At 43.4% G+C, this 15,560-nt stretch overlaps 1 protein-coding gene across 8 annotated transcripts in view; it reads right to left on the bottom strand.

Annotated features, from left to right (window-relative positions):
* LOC142501655 (putative ATP-dependent RNA helicase DDX60) overlaps window positions 1–15,560 on the bottom strand; it is a 362,879-nt gene that overhangs the window by 311,324 nt on the left and 35,995 nt on the right. The gene's annotated exons all lie outside the window — the stretch shown is intronic.

Here is a 15,560-nt window from a genome sequence, read left to right as displayed (position 1 = left end):
AAATCTGTAAAAGTCATAATTTTCGATAAAATACTGATAAATTTGAACAACTGTTGCCATCTTATCCTCTGTTGCATTAATAGCGGCCCATATCAAATAAGCATAACTTCTGTCAGGTTTTTGGAACACGGGCTCCACTTGAACACTCATGTCTCTGTAGAATAGTGTAAGTGAAAATGATCTTTGTCTTTATTTAATACATTACTGTATGTAAAGCCTAAATTGATACATTTTTTGCAACTCTTCCTTCAGTCTCAAGGACAAGTTACACAATAGCATACTGTACTGGGATAAAGTAACTTTTTTTTGGAAACGAAACAACTTGCAAAGGCCACACATTACTTAAGTCATGAGTTTATGCCATCTGGTGGACAATCGAAACATCGCAGCCTAGTAAATCATTCTCATTATCATTTAACAGATCAGGCCCCCGTCAGCCAGGCATGAACCGTGGCTGGGAAGGCAAACGCAACGAAGCATGCAAGAGGTGAGCAGCGGCGGATTCCAGGTTTCTGCCAGGTACAAACCAGGCATTTGCTCGAATAAAGTGTGTCGGTGCAGTAGCTGGGTGTGTTCCTGACAAGTGGTTTTAGAATGCCCTCCACCCAGCCATCACTGCCCTCTAGGGGCTTGAATGGGGCAGTTGTGGGACTTTGCAGCTCTCATAGAGTTAATCCTCCTGGAAATGGCTGTTGAGCTGCTAGTTAATGAAGCTAATTAGCCTGCTCTGAATAGTCAGGAAGTGCTTTAAAAGGATGGAAGCTGCAAGGCACAGTGAGACTGTTTTCCCCAGAGAAGGGGGGAGACAGATGAGCTCCCCAGCTAACGGAAGCTGAAGCAGGTACGTCTGTGCCAACACCTGGACTTACAGAAAAGCCAAACCCTTATTTGCTGTATACAGAGACTTTAAATGCTCAGCAATAATAATATCTGTTTGGGGTTGAATGAGCTTAGCTATCAACCTGGGTTAGTAAGGGTTAGAGCTGAATGTGTAGTTGGCTTTCCTAATGGAAATAGGATTTGATTTTATTATTTGGTTTTTCTTAAAGGGGCGGTGGGCCCGTTATTTATTTAATCCCTGTAAATAAACCCCTGATGAGAAGATACAGTGTTTCCGGCCTTAATTTGGGACAAAAGAGACTGCAACGTGGTGTTGGCATCACAATATGGTGGAGTTTAATGCGGGCAGTCCCTAAGGCCCCATGCAGCGGAAACTGTGGTTTTGAAGATAAATGCAGAGATTTAAAATGGCTGCCCAACTGAAGTGAAAAAAAAAAATTCTGCAAGCAAAGTCTGTTTGTGTATGACCACTTGTGCTCAGGGAAACTTGCTTGCTTGCAGTTTGATTGTGACAAATCTAATACAGTGCTTTTCCTGGTAATGTACAGGTTAATAAGAGCTTCAATCAGACAGAACTATGCAACTAATTTTGACAGATTTATTATAAATCATTCTTCCTGGTAATGCACAGGTTATTAAGAATTTATATTAGTGTTAGGTACCCTTGAGATGTGGTCTGCCGTGTAGTAGCTCAAGGGCTTACAACACTTTGGCCAAAATGTTAAACTAAAAGACCATTTTATTTAATAGATATCTATACATATATATTTAGGCACTGTACCGTGTATAAGTTTCACTGGATGTGCACTGAGCTCTATCTGTGTTTCATGTTCTGTCTCTGGTTTTAAACCCTATGTAGGGACTAAGATTATCTCCTCACATATATGAGTACTCCCCTATTTTTTGTCACACTCCACTGCCAATATTTTAATTCCCTTGTATATATTCCACACCCAGTGTGTTTTTTTGCAGATATTAATAAATGATTTTTTGTTTTTTCTACTCACTATGACTGATTATATAGGATACTATCCTGGATCACTGTTATCCTAGCAATAATTACATCACATGAGTGCAATTGTGAGGGATTCTTGTGGGGATAGGATTTTCTACAACCCTACCTCCTATGTGTGTATATAGTAATCAATCATTCCCTTGTACACCTGTGATATCTTCTATTTACTAAGTTGTTATAATAGGAGAGAAGTGGCTCTTATTATATTTTGATATAATGCCTCTGTCTTCTGTCACATCATCAATAAACACTAGTGACCCAGTGCCATTGTAAGCCATGCATGCCCATGTCATCACACTGCCTCCACCGTGTTTTACAGATGATGTGGTATGCTTTGGATCATGAGCCGTTCCAAGCCTTCTCCATACTTTTTTCTTCCCATCATTCTGGTACAGGTTGATCTTAGTTTCATCTGTCCAAAGAATGCTGTTCCAGAACTGGGCTGGTCTTTTTAGATATTGTTTGGCAAAGTCTAATCTGCCCTTTCTATTCTTGAGGCTTATGAATGGTTTGCACCTTGTGGTGATCCCTCTGTATATGCTCTTGTGAAGTCTTCTCTTTATATTAGACTTGGATAATGATATGCCTACCGCCTGGAGAGTGTTCTTCACTTGGCTGGATGTTGTGAAGGGGTTCTTCTTTAACATGGAAAGGATCCTACGATCATCCACCACTGTTGTCTTCCGTGGACGTCCAGGCCTTTTTGTGCTGCATAGCTCACCAGTGCGTTCTTTTTTTCACAGAATGTACCAAACTGTTGATTTGGCCACACCTAATGTTCCTGCTATCTCTCTGATGGATTTTCTTTTTTATTTGTAGCCTAAGGATGCCCTGTTTCACTTGCATTGAGAGCTCCTTTGACCGCATGTTGTGGGTTCACAGCAACAGCTTCCAAATGTGAATGCTGAATGGACACAGGGAACCAGGAAAGCACAGGAACAAGAAGCGGGGACCAAACTAGTTCCAAATCTGATCCATTATATCCTCTGGCAATGAATCTGGAGATATGGTCCTGTGCCTGTACAGTATCTCAAATGATTCTTGGTCACAACACAGTCTTTTTAAGCTTAGGAATTGTCCTTTAGCAATTCCTTTTAAAAGAGCAGGTGGATTCGTTTGAAGATGAATATCAGAGGCAGCACTCCAGGTAAGTGGTAAAAAGAAATTTGTATTAACAAGACATCTTATCCAACATTTCAATCCTCGTGCGGGACCTTTCTCAAGGTGATGTGAGTTACAGAGTGAATAAGAACACATATATATATACCCTCAAAACCCATGACACACAGGTGTGCCACATAAACATAATTGAACAATACATTTGCATACATAATTGGAGACTCTGTGATACCTGCAGCTATATCCAGCGTTGCCTGAAACATGTGGGTCTGCTCCTGTGTTGGAATGCACTAACCACATGAACATGTTTCAACAATGCATTTGCATACCTAATTGGAGACTCTGTCATACCTGCAGCTAGGGCACAATGGCAAAAAGAGCCTCTAATGAATAGAACTGAGGGCTGTCACTGTGACTGTTGCTCCCTGAATGTGCAACATAAATGTATAAGCACAAGTGGCTGAATGTCAGCGCTTGGGCATAAGACACATCAGAGTCATTGCAACTAACATATGATTGAAAACAATGTGGCACTGTCATAAAACACCAAAAGTAATAGTGTGCAGCATAGTAATAAATGTGAACATAAATAACAACATGGTCTGGCAAAAAAAAAGAGATGATAGTCCAGAGCAGCACTGAAAAAACAAGCTGGTGCCAGGCTCTGTGGATCAGAGCCCATGGTGAAGAATTGCATGTTATTATGGCTCTTTATAATGATGCCATTAGTAAACACTAGAAATGATCTGTGCATTTAATATAAAATTGAGTGTTCAAACACATATTATGATGATGAGGCAGTCCCGCCATGTCATAATCGTAAGCACATGAATCCTTATAGTGGAGATTAATCATGATCATAAATACTGATCTGTCTGAATGTCATTGTCTGACACAAGACGCTGCTTCCATAAGTCACATCTGATCCCCTGCTGGTGAAAAAACCTATATTACAGTGGGAACAAGAAACATTCATTAAAGGCAAGGCAAATAAGCATATAGAACATCGATCGGTGTCTAATGATTAGATAAGCCAGGATGGCTTTCCTGTGCTGGAAACAATAAGAATCTTGTTATGGACAGGAAAGTGATTAATGTACACATGTACCACCGGTATAGTCAATACAGACATGTCCAGTATAGTCCGATCCTGGGGACGAAAAGTCACCAAATATGGATGAGTCACTGTCCGGACTGGCTGATTACAGGAAACAACTCAGTTTAAAATCCTCGTTCAATCCACGGGGACTTAATGTATCTAAACTGAAAATGGTTCTTGCTTCCAGTTGAAGTAGGGCTCTGTTCGGTCTCCTCCTCTTGGAGATGCCTGGACCTGTGCAATTGGCATGCATCGAAGAGTGGCAAGGCTGTGCTTCTTTTCTTTGTAGTGACGTGCCACTGGTTGCTGGGATAAATCCCCTCTGTTGTCTGTGTCTGCTAGAGCCTTTCTGATAGCGGAACGGTGTAGACTTAGTCGTTCTTTCAACATGCATATGGTCTTGCCTATATAATAGAGCCCGCATGGGCATCTGATGAAGTAAATCACAAATTTTGAATCGCAGTTCATGAAATCTTTGATTTTTATACGATTCCCTTGATGTGGGTGTGGGTAGGTTTTTCCAAGCACCATGTACTGGCAGTTGACACATCCCCCGCATTTGTACACCCCCACCGGTCTGCTAAGCCAGGACTGTTTCTTGACATATTTAGAACTTGGATCTGCTTGTGTGAGAAAATCACCCAAATTGTGGCCTCTCCGATAACAAAAGCGAGGTGGATCCTGGAAGTATTGTCCAATTTGTTTATCCTTTGCTAGGATATGTATGTGTTGTAGAATGCTTTGTTTGATATAACTGGATGCTGTAGTATACTGCTGCGGCCGAGTTTATTTGAGCATTTGCCCGTTCTTGGCCGCAGCAGTAACCTGGCGTGCGCCGGAGGGTGCCGGGCGCGCGCAGAAGCCGCGGAGGAGCGCCCTCCGATCGGGGCTTTCTCCCTCCCGCTGCCGGGTCCGCCGGGTCCCCCGGAACCCCCTGCCGCCGTCCCCCACATCGCGGGACACCAGGGCTCCCTCAGGGAGCCCTGGACACGCGTGCAGGGGGCGCAGGCACCCGATGACGCGTGACCGCGCATCATCGCGCCGAGGGAGTGCGGCTAGCATGCCAGGGCATCCCCCGGCTTGCGGAGCTAGCCGCACTCAAATAAAATGTGCCGCCTCTGTAGGTGCTCTTGATATTGAAGCGGTTATCGCATGCCTGTTTGTGTGGTGGTTTTAAAAGAGTAGATCTTTCTATGTTTTTTGCTTCCTGCAGTGCCAAGATCACTTCCTTATGGTTATAACCACGTTCTAGAAAAGAGTCTTTCATTTCTTCCAAAGCCACTTCTAGTCTGGAGGGATCGCAAGTTATCCTTATGACTCTTAGGAACTGTGAAAAGGGTAAACCTCTCTTCATGGGTACTGGATGGGAACTGGATGCTAGTAGCAAAGTATTTTTGTCGTAGCTTTTCTGTAAATCCTGGTTGCCAAATGCCCATTGTCCTTGTAAACAACTGTATCAAGAAAAGCAACCTCTGTTTTGCTAAAGCTCAATGTAAAGCGTATAGTGGAGGGGAGACTGTTTAACATGTCAACAAACGCTAGTAATTCCAACTCTGTCCCTGACCAGAGTAAAAACAAGTCATCAATGTAGCGATAAAGCCTAATAATGTGTTTGCTGAATTGTGGGTTGTCAAAGAAATGTTTCTGCTCATAGGAATCCATAAAAAGATTTGCGTATGATGGGGCCATATTAGACCCCATCGCTGTACCAATGAGCTGTAAATAAAAATTCTTCTCGAATTTAACGTAATTTTTATGTAGAATTACAGCCATTATTTATAGCAAAAAGTCAGTTGGAGGATTGGGAAACGTATTTAGATTCTGAGGGTGTTCTCTGCTTGCTTTGATGCCGTCAGTATGATTGATGTTGGAATACAAGCTAGCGACATTCATGGTAGCCAAATGATCTCATCTGAAATATCAGAGAGTGTGCTTATTTGATTAATAAAATCTGTAGTATCTTTAATATAGGTTTTCATTTTGGCTACCATGGGCTGCAGGAAGAAATCTACGTATTGAGAAAGGGGATGAGTTAAAGATTCCCTGGCCGAAATAATTGGCCTACCTGGTGGTGCTGTGATAGATTTATGGATTTTGTGTAGAATGTAAATAACAGGAATAATAGGACTATTTTGTTTGAGAAATGTACTTGTTTCTTCAGAAATCCATCTGTTAGTGAGCCCAAGATCTATAATGGTGTCTATCTCCCTTTTATAGCTGATTGTGGGGTCTGTAGTGAGACATTTGTAATGTGTGATAACCCCTAGTTGGTTTTCGATCTCATGTTTATAATAGGTATATGGCATGACAACCATGCCACCCCCCTTGTCAGCTGCTCTGATAATAATATCGGTGTTTGAGCTTAGGGATTTAATGGCTCTATGTTCTTCCCTGGAGAGATTTGAATAGCTAGTTTTATAATTTCTCAATTTCTCCCTTGTCTCCAATTCTATCAAGTGCATAAAAGTATGTATGCTATGATTATGCGTTTGGGGATCAAAAGTACTGCGATGTTTAAATTTACCAGTATGCTCAGTGGTGTCAGTATTTGTGGTATTAGAAGCTGATCTACTAAAAAAAATCTTTAAGTTTTAGTTGACGATTGAGACGATAAAGATCAACCTCCCACTCAAAAGGGTCTTGTTTAAATGTAGGTGTGAATGACAGACCTTTATTGAGAAGGTTGAGTTCAGCGGGTTTAAGTATGAACTCAGACATATTGAACACTACGTTAGCTAGGCCTTGTACTTGTTTATGCCCCTGGAAGTGGTCTGTCTCAGTGGGTATCTTGTGCTTGTGTCCCCCCCTCCGGGTATTGTGCCTGATGTACCTGGTGTAATGAACCCGGCCACATGAAAGACTATACCTTCAGGCCATATGATGATGATGAGGATAGACTTCTACAGTATGTCAAGAAACAGTCCTGGCTTAGCAGACCGGTGGGGGTGTACAAATGCGGGGGATGTGTCAACTGCCAGTACATGGTGCTTGGAAAAACCTACCCACACCCACATCAAGGGAATCGTATAAAAATCAAAGATTTCATGAACTGCGATTCAAAATTTGTGATTTACTTCATCAGATGCCCATGCGGGCTCTATTATATAGGCAAGACCATATGCATGTTGAAAGAACAACTAAGTCTACACCGTTCCGCTATCAGAAAGGCTCTAGCAGACACAGACAACATAGGGGATTTATCCCAGCAACCAGTGGCACGTCACTACAAAGAAAAGAAGCACAGCCTTGCCACTCTTCGATGCATGCCAATTGCACAGGTCCAGGCATCTCCAAGTGGAGGAGACCGGAACAGAGCCCTACTTCAACTGGAATAAGCAAATCCTCCCGAGGGGGGTGAAGACGTCGCACAGCCGCAATAATGGAGAAGGCTGATGGGTGACTCAAAAAATAGCTTTATTCACACATAATGTGCAAGCGGATCCTCTTGACGCGTTTCAGCCCGTGGGGCCTTTGTCAACTGGAAGCAAGAACCATTTTCAGTTTAGATACATTAAGTCCCCGTGGATTGAACGAGGATTTTAAACTGAGTTGTTTCCTGTAATCAGCCAGTCCGGACAGTGACTCATCCATATTAGGTGACTTTTCGTCCCCAGGATCGGACTATACTGGACATGTCTGTATTGACTATACCAGTGATACATGTGTACATTAATCACTTTCCTGTCCATAATAGGATTCTTATTGTTTCCAGCACAGGAAAGCCATCCTGGCTTATCTAATCATTAGACACCGATCGATGTTCTATACGCTTATTTGCCTTGCCTTTAATGAATGTTTCTTGTTCCCACTGTAATATAGTTTTTTTCACCAGCAGGGGATCAGATGTGACTCATGGAAGCAGCGTCTTGTGTCAGACAATGACATTCAGACAGATCAGTATTTATGATCATGATTAATCTCCACTATATGGATTCATGTGCTTACGATTATGACATGGCGGGACTGCCTCATCATCATAATATGTGTTTGAACACTCAATTTTATCTTAAACGCACAGATCATTTCTAGTGTTTACTAATGGCATCATTATAAAAAGCCATAATAACATGCAATTCTTCACCATGGCCAGCTCTGATCCACAGAGCCTGGCACCAGATGTTTTTTTCAGTGCTGCTCTGGACTATCATCTCTCTTTTTTTGCCAGACCATGTTGTTATTTATGTTCACATTTATTACTATGCTGCACACTATCACTTTTGGTGTTTTATGACAGTGCCACATTGTTTTCAATCATATGTTAGTTGCAATGACTCTGATCTGTCTTATGCTCAAGCGCTGACATTCAGCCACTTGTGCTTATACATTTATGTTGCACATTCAGGGAGCAACAGTCACAGTGACAGCCCTCAGTTCTATTCATTAGAGGCTCTTTTTGCCATTGTGCCCTAGCTACAGGTATGACAGAGTCTCCAATTAGGTATGCAAATGCATTGTTGAATCATGTTCATGTGGTTAGTGCATTCCAACACAGGAGCAGACCCACATGTTTCAGGCAACGCTGGATATAGCTGCAGGTATGACAGAGTCTCCAATTATGTATGCAAATGCATTGTTCAATTATGTTTATGTGGCAAACCTGTGTGTCATGGGTTTTGAGGGTATATGTATATGTGTTCTTATTCACTCTGTAACTCACATCACCTTGAGAAAGGTCCCGCACGAGGACTGAAATGTTGGATAAGATGTCTTGTTAATACAAATTTCTTTTGACCACTTACCTGGAGTGCTGCCTCTGATATTCGTCTTCAAACGGTATCGTATTGCCTATTCTATACCATACAGGATTTTCACCCACATTGTTTCAACAAGACGGAGTGCCTATTGTCCTGCACCATCTACTGTGTGTGTGTGTGTGTATGTGTGTGTGTGTGTGTGTGTGTGTGTGTGTGTGTGTGTGTGTGTGTGTGTGTGTGTGTGTGTGTGTGTGTGTGTGTGTGTGTGTGTGTGTGTGTGTGTGTGTGTGTGTGTGTGTGTGTGTTTAGGGTGGTAACCAGCTTAGTTACCCACCCAGTTAGAAAGGGCTGGAGAAAAGGTTTAGTTATTCTCCAAAGTGGAGTAAGCATTTATTTTGTTTGTTTTTCCTTGTATTCTCCATGTGTCAGATTATTAGGACCACAAAGTCTTGGTAGAGCAGAAAACTCCTGGGTGACCAAAATCAGCAAACATCTAAATAAGTAAGGAATGGAGATTTATGTTTAGACACATTTGTTGGGAAGAAGGACTCTGGCTTTAAACCCAGGTCATTTTTACACCTAATTATGTAAAAGGTCCACATCTTAAAACTTTTGAGAAATTAGTGGAACAAGATTTGTATGCTCTGGCATACAAATAGATTTTCCACCAATACAAATTTCACAGCTGATGAGTGGTGCACCATGGCATCCCTTCAGAATAACACCTCTATAGTCATAAAAAAAAATGCTGACAAAGGGGGTGCTGTGGTGGTACTACATGCAGATGCATATAGGGAGGAAGCATTGTGTCAGCTGAATGATATTACATCATATGTACAGCTTAGTGGCGATCCAACAAATCAATTCTCCAATGAAATGGAAGATCTATTGCAGCTGGGTAAGATCTTATATGTCCTGAGTGATCAAGAATACAAATGTTTATCGGTACTGTACCCTGTTATACACATCTATCACCATCTACCAAAGAGCCATAAATCCCTTGATGGGCCCCCTGGGAGGCCTATCATTGTGAGCATTGGATCTTTGTGAGATATTCTGTCTAGATATATTGATCTATATCTGCAACCATGGTTCAAACTCTACCTTCATTTTTTATCTGATACTGACGAGACCTAACAAAGAATCATTGAGCTGTCTAGCTCTTTTGCATAAAAACCCCCTCCCCTACAGCCCCTGTATATGAACGCAGGCTCTGTAGGAATAAAGTCAGACATTATCATACTGAACGTGGTGTCAAGGTGATTTTTTCTCAGTGCATGCACTATATATATATATATATATATATAGGGAAAATAATCTGGACGAGGACAGATACTCTGAAGACGTTTTTGGTCTGATCCAAATTATCCAATTCAATACTACTGACCTTCTGTTGGCAAAAAACGTCCCTATACACGATTATCAATCATACACATGGGATTCAAGCAGTTCATCACTTTCTTAATGTATCTAATATTTCACCTGCACAGAGCACGTTTATACTAGAAGCTATTCACTTTCTTCTTACACACAATTATTTTTTATTTGATCACAATTTCTACTTACAAACAGGGGTTACGGCAATGGGCACTTCCTTCGCACCTTCATACAGTATGCTAATTTATTTATAGGGTGGTGGGAAGCTGGACACATTTATAGTATCACTAATGCACACAGAGATCACATTATCTTCTATCGGAGATATATTGACGATCTCATCCTCATCTGGGATGGGGATGAGACGTCTTTATCATCATTTATCACCGAGTTAAATACTAACATGTTCAATATTAAGTTCACTTATCTATTTCACCATCACCATATACATTATTTAGATCTATTATTATATATTGGTACTGATTTCACAGGTGTAAACCGATCTGTACATCAAAGATAACAGTAGGAATACCTATTTAATTGCTGAGAGTGCGCATCCACCTGCTCTTTTAAAAGGAATTGCTAAAGGACAATTCCTAAGATTAAAAAGACTGTGTTCTGACCAAGAATCATTTGAGATACAGGCACAGGACCATATCTCCAGATTCATTGCCAGAGGATATAATGGATCAGATTTGGAACTACAATTTGTGGTGTGTAGGCGGTCACTGCAGCAGGAATTCAACCGCAAACGTGAATGGTTAAAAACAGCTTTATTAACCTAGAATGCTGCGCATCACAGAGATCACTCTTAGAGTGATCTCTGTGATGCGCAGCATTCTAGGTTAATAAAGCTGTTTTTAACCATTCACGTTTGCGGTTGAATTCCTGCTGCAGTGACCGCCTACACACCACAAATTGTTATTGCTACTTCTGGCGGAGCACGCAGGCTGCTACACGGAGCTGGGAGCTGGTCTTCACTTCCCTTCCTGATGACTGCACTTGGATCCGCCCCTTGTACTTGTTCCAGGGCTACTCAGGATTGCTGATTTGGCAGTGCAGTTCCCGTTCATCTCCAGCATAGCTGTCGGCCCTCGGGGATGACGTCACGAACCAGCGCGACACCCGAGGAGACGGGACCGGCCAAGCACAGGCAGTGAACAGACCGGGTCGTTTCAAGGCAGCAGGCGACGGTTTCGTGAGTACACGGGAGAGGTAGCTTATGGTTGCCTCTTTCCCTGTCTCTACACCTTTCCCTGTGCAATAGCCCCCTACCCGGGTATTATCTCTCATTCTGCCGCATGCTGCTGCTGTTGCCGGTCCCCTCTAACAGGATCTTTATGCCTGTGTAGCAGCCTTTCTTGTTCTACACGTGTCTGACATTGTCTACATACACCCAGATTCACTTATGGATTTTTAGAAGCACCGGATCACAGGGGTTCATTCCCCCACAATCACCAGATTTGGAACTAGTTTGGTCCCCGCTTCTTGTTCCTGTGCTTTCCTGGTTCCCTGCGTCCATTCGGCATTCACATTTGGAAGCTGTTGCTGTGAACCCACAACATGCAATCTAAGGAGCTCTCAATGCAAGTGAAACAGCGCATCCTTAGGCTACAAAAAAAAAGAAAATCTATCAGAGAGAAAACAGGAACATTAGGAGTAGCCAAATCAACAGTTTGGTACATTCTGTGAAAAAAAGAACGCACTGGTGAGCTATGCAGCACAAAAAGGCCTGGACGTCCACGGAAGACAACAGTGGTGGATGATCATAGGATCCTTTCCATGGTAAAGAAAAACCCCTTCACAACATCCAGCCAAGTGAAGAACACTCTCCAGGAGGTAGGCATATCATTATCCAAGTCTAATATAAAGAGAAGACTTCACAAGAGCATATACAGAGGGATCACCACAAAGTGCAAACCATTCATAAGCCTCAAGAATAGAAAGGGCAAATTAGACTTTGCCAAACAATATCTAAAAAGACCAGCCCAGTTCTAAAACAGCATTCTTTGGACAGAAGAAACTAAGATTAACCTGTACCAGAATGATGGGAAGAAAAAAGTATGGAGAAGGCTTGGAACGGCTCATTATCCGAAGCATACCACATCATCTGTAAAACATGATGGAGGCAGTGTGATGGTATGGGCATGCATAGCTTACAATGGCACTGGGTCACTAGTGTTTATTGATGATGTGACAGAAGACAGAGGCATTATATCAAAATATAACAAGATCCACTGCTCTCCTATTATAACAACTTAGTAAATAGAAGATATCACAAGTGTACAAGAGAATGATTGATTACTATATATACACATAGGAGGTAGGATTGTAGAAAATCCTATCCCCACAAGAATCCCTCACAATTGCACTCATGTGATGTAATTATTGCTAGGATAACAGTGATCCAGGATAGTATCCTATATAACCAGTCATAGTGAGTAGAAAAAACAAAAAATCATTTATTAATATCTGCAAAAAAACACACTGGGTGTGGAATATATACAAGGGAATTAAAATATTGGCAGTGGAGTGTGACAAAAAATAGGGGAGTACTCATATATGTGAGGAGATAATCTTAGTCCCTACATAGGGTTTAAAACCAGAGACAGAACATGAAACACAGATAGAGCTCAGTGCACATCCAGTGAAACTTATACACGGTACAGTGCCTAAATATATATGTATAGATATCTATTAAATAAAATGGTCTTTTAGTTTAACATTTTGGCCAAAGTGTTGTAAGCCCTTGAGCTACTACACGGCAGACCACATCTCAAGGGTACCTAACACTAATATAAATTCTTAACCTGTGCATTACCAGGAAGAATGATTTATAATAAATCTGGCAAAATTAGTTGCATAGTTCTAAGTCTGATTGAAGCTCTTATTAACCTGTACATTACCAGGAAAAGCCCTCTGTATTAGATTTGTCACAATCAAACTGCAAGCAAGCAAGTTCCCCTGAGAGTGGGAGATGCAATGGAGTGAGCTTTTAACCAGCGACTGGATTTGACCCATGGCAAACTCCTCATGGCTGCCCAAGCAGCGCATGCGGTGCTCACGCTGAAAAAAAATAAAAACAATTTTTAGAAATCCAGCAGCCTGATTGGCTGACAGGACTTGGCAGGCTGCCAAGATTTTTTCCCCTCAAGGCCACGCATGCGCATCCTCTTCCTTTCCTGCCTGCTGCTTGAAGAGGTTAGTAAATGGTAGCAGGGTGTTCACCCCCCTCCCCCTTCCCCTGCAGTCTCCGCTTCCCCCCCATCCCCGTGTCAGCACGCAGGGCGGGAGGTGGTAGTGGGGTGACCCCCCCCTTCCTCCGCAGTCTCCGCTTGGTGGAGTGTGGTGGTGGTGCTCCGTCGCTGCCTTCTCCCTGTGAGCCACTGTGTGTGTTTGAGAGAGACAGTGTGTGTGTGTATGAGAGAGAGAGACAGTGTGTGTGTGTGTATGAGAGAGAGAGACAGTGTGTGTGTGTATGAGAGAGAGAAACAGTGTGTGTGTGTATGAGAGAGAGAGACAGTGTGTGTGTGTGTGTGTGAATGAGAGGGAGAGACAGTGTGTGTATGAGAGAGAGAGAGTATGGGAGAGAGAGAGAGAGTATGGGAGAGAGTGAGAGAGAGAGTATGGGAGAGAGGGAGAGAGAGTATGGGAGAGAGGGAGAGAGTATGGGAGAGAGAGAGAGAGAGAGTATGGGAGAGAGAGAGTATGGGAGAGAGTATGGGAGAGAGTATGGGAGAGAGAGAGTATGGGAGAGAGGGAGAGTATGGGAGAGAGGGAGAGAGAGAGTATGGGAGAGAGGGAGAGAGAGAGTATGGGAGAGAGGGAGAGAGAGTATTTGAGAGAGAGAGAGAGAGAGTATGGGAGAGAGAGAGAGTATGGGAGAGAGAGAGAGTATGGGAGAGAACGAGAGAATGGGAGAGAAAAAGAACGAGAGTATGGGAGAGAGAGAGAGAGAGTATGGGAGAGAGAGAGTATGGGAGAGAGAGAGTATGGGAGAGAGAGAGTATGGGAGAGAGGGAGAGAGAGAGTATGGGAGAGAGAGAGTATGGGAGAGAGGGAGAGAGAGAGTATGGGAGAGAGGGAGAGAGAGAGTATGGGAGAGAGGGAGAGAGAGAGTATTTGAGAGAGAGAGAGAGAGTATGGGAGAGAGAGAGAGAGAGAGAGTATGGGAGAGAGAGAGAGAGAGAGTATGGGAGAGAGAGAGAGTATGGGAGAGACAGAGAGTATGGGAGGGAAAGAGAGAGAGAGAGTATGGGAGAGAGAGAGTATGGGAGAGAGGGAGTGAGAGAGGGAGAGAGTATGGGAGAGTGAGAGTATGGGAGAGAGGGAGAGAGAGAGTATGGGAGAGAGAGAGAGTATGGGAGAGAGAGAGTATGGGAGAGAGGGAGAGAGAGAGAGTATGGGAGAGAGGGAGAGAGAGTATGGGGAGAGGGAGAGAGAGAGTATGAGAGAGAGAGAGTATGGGAGAGAGAGAGAGTATGGGAGAGAGGGAGAGAGAGAGTATGGGAGAGGGAGAGAGAGAGAGAGTATGGGAGAGAGAGAGAGAGAGTATGGGAGAGAGAGAGAGAGAGTATGGGAGAGAGAGAGTATGGGAGAGAGGGAGAGAGAGAGTATGGGAGAGAGAGAGTATGGGAGAGAGGGAGAGAGAGAGTATGGGAGAGAGGGAGAGAGAGAGTATGGGAGAGAGGGAGAGAGAGAGTATTTGAGAGAGAGAGAGAGAGTATGGGAGAGAGAGAGAGAGAGAGAGTATGGGAGAGAGAGAGAGAGAGAGTATGGGAGAGAGAGAGAGTATGGGAGAGACAGAGAGTATGGGAGGGAAAGAGAGAGAGAGAGTATGGGAGAGAGAGAGTATGGGAGAGAGGGAGTGAGAGAGGGAGAGAGTATGGGAGAGTGAGAGTATGGGAGAGAGGGAGAGAGAGAGTATGGGAGAGAGAGAGAGTATGGGAGAGAGAGAGTATGGGAGAGAGGGAGAGAGAGTATGGGGAGAGGGAGAGAGAGAGTATGAGAGAGAGAGAGTATGGGAGAGAGAGAGAGTATGGGAGAGAGGGAGAGAGAGAGTATGGGAGAGGGAGAGAGAGAGAGAGTATGGGAGAGAGAGAGAGAGTATGGGAGAGAGAGAGAGAGAGTATGGGAGAGAGAGAGTATGGGAGAGAGGGAGAGAGAGAGTATGGGAGAGAGAGAGTATGGGAGAGAGGGAGAGAGAGAGTATGGGAGAGAGGGAGAGAGAGAGTATGGGAGAGAGAGAGTATGGGAGAGAGGGAGAGGACATGCGTTGGATTTTACTCTCTGAGCCTTTGTCACGAACACTTGCAGGCTGCAAGCTACGCACATCCGGTTGTAACAGTGAGAGAAGGACCTGCCCCCAAGCACACTCCCAGCAACGGACGATCAAACAGGGAGGTGTTGTAGCGCC

This window comes from Ascaphus truei, chromosome 1, assembly GCF_040206685.1.
Source record: "Ascaphus truei isolate aAscTru1 chromosome 1, aAscTru1.hap1, whole genome shotgun sequence".
NCBI lineage: Eukaryota > Metazoa > Chordata > Amphibia > Anura > Ascaphidae > Ascaphus > Ascaphus truei.
The sequence above is the reverse complement of the archived record's forward strand: the minus strand, read 5'-3'. Positions and strand labels throughout refer to the sequence as shown.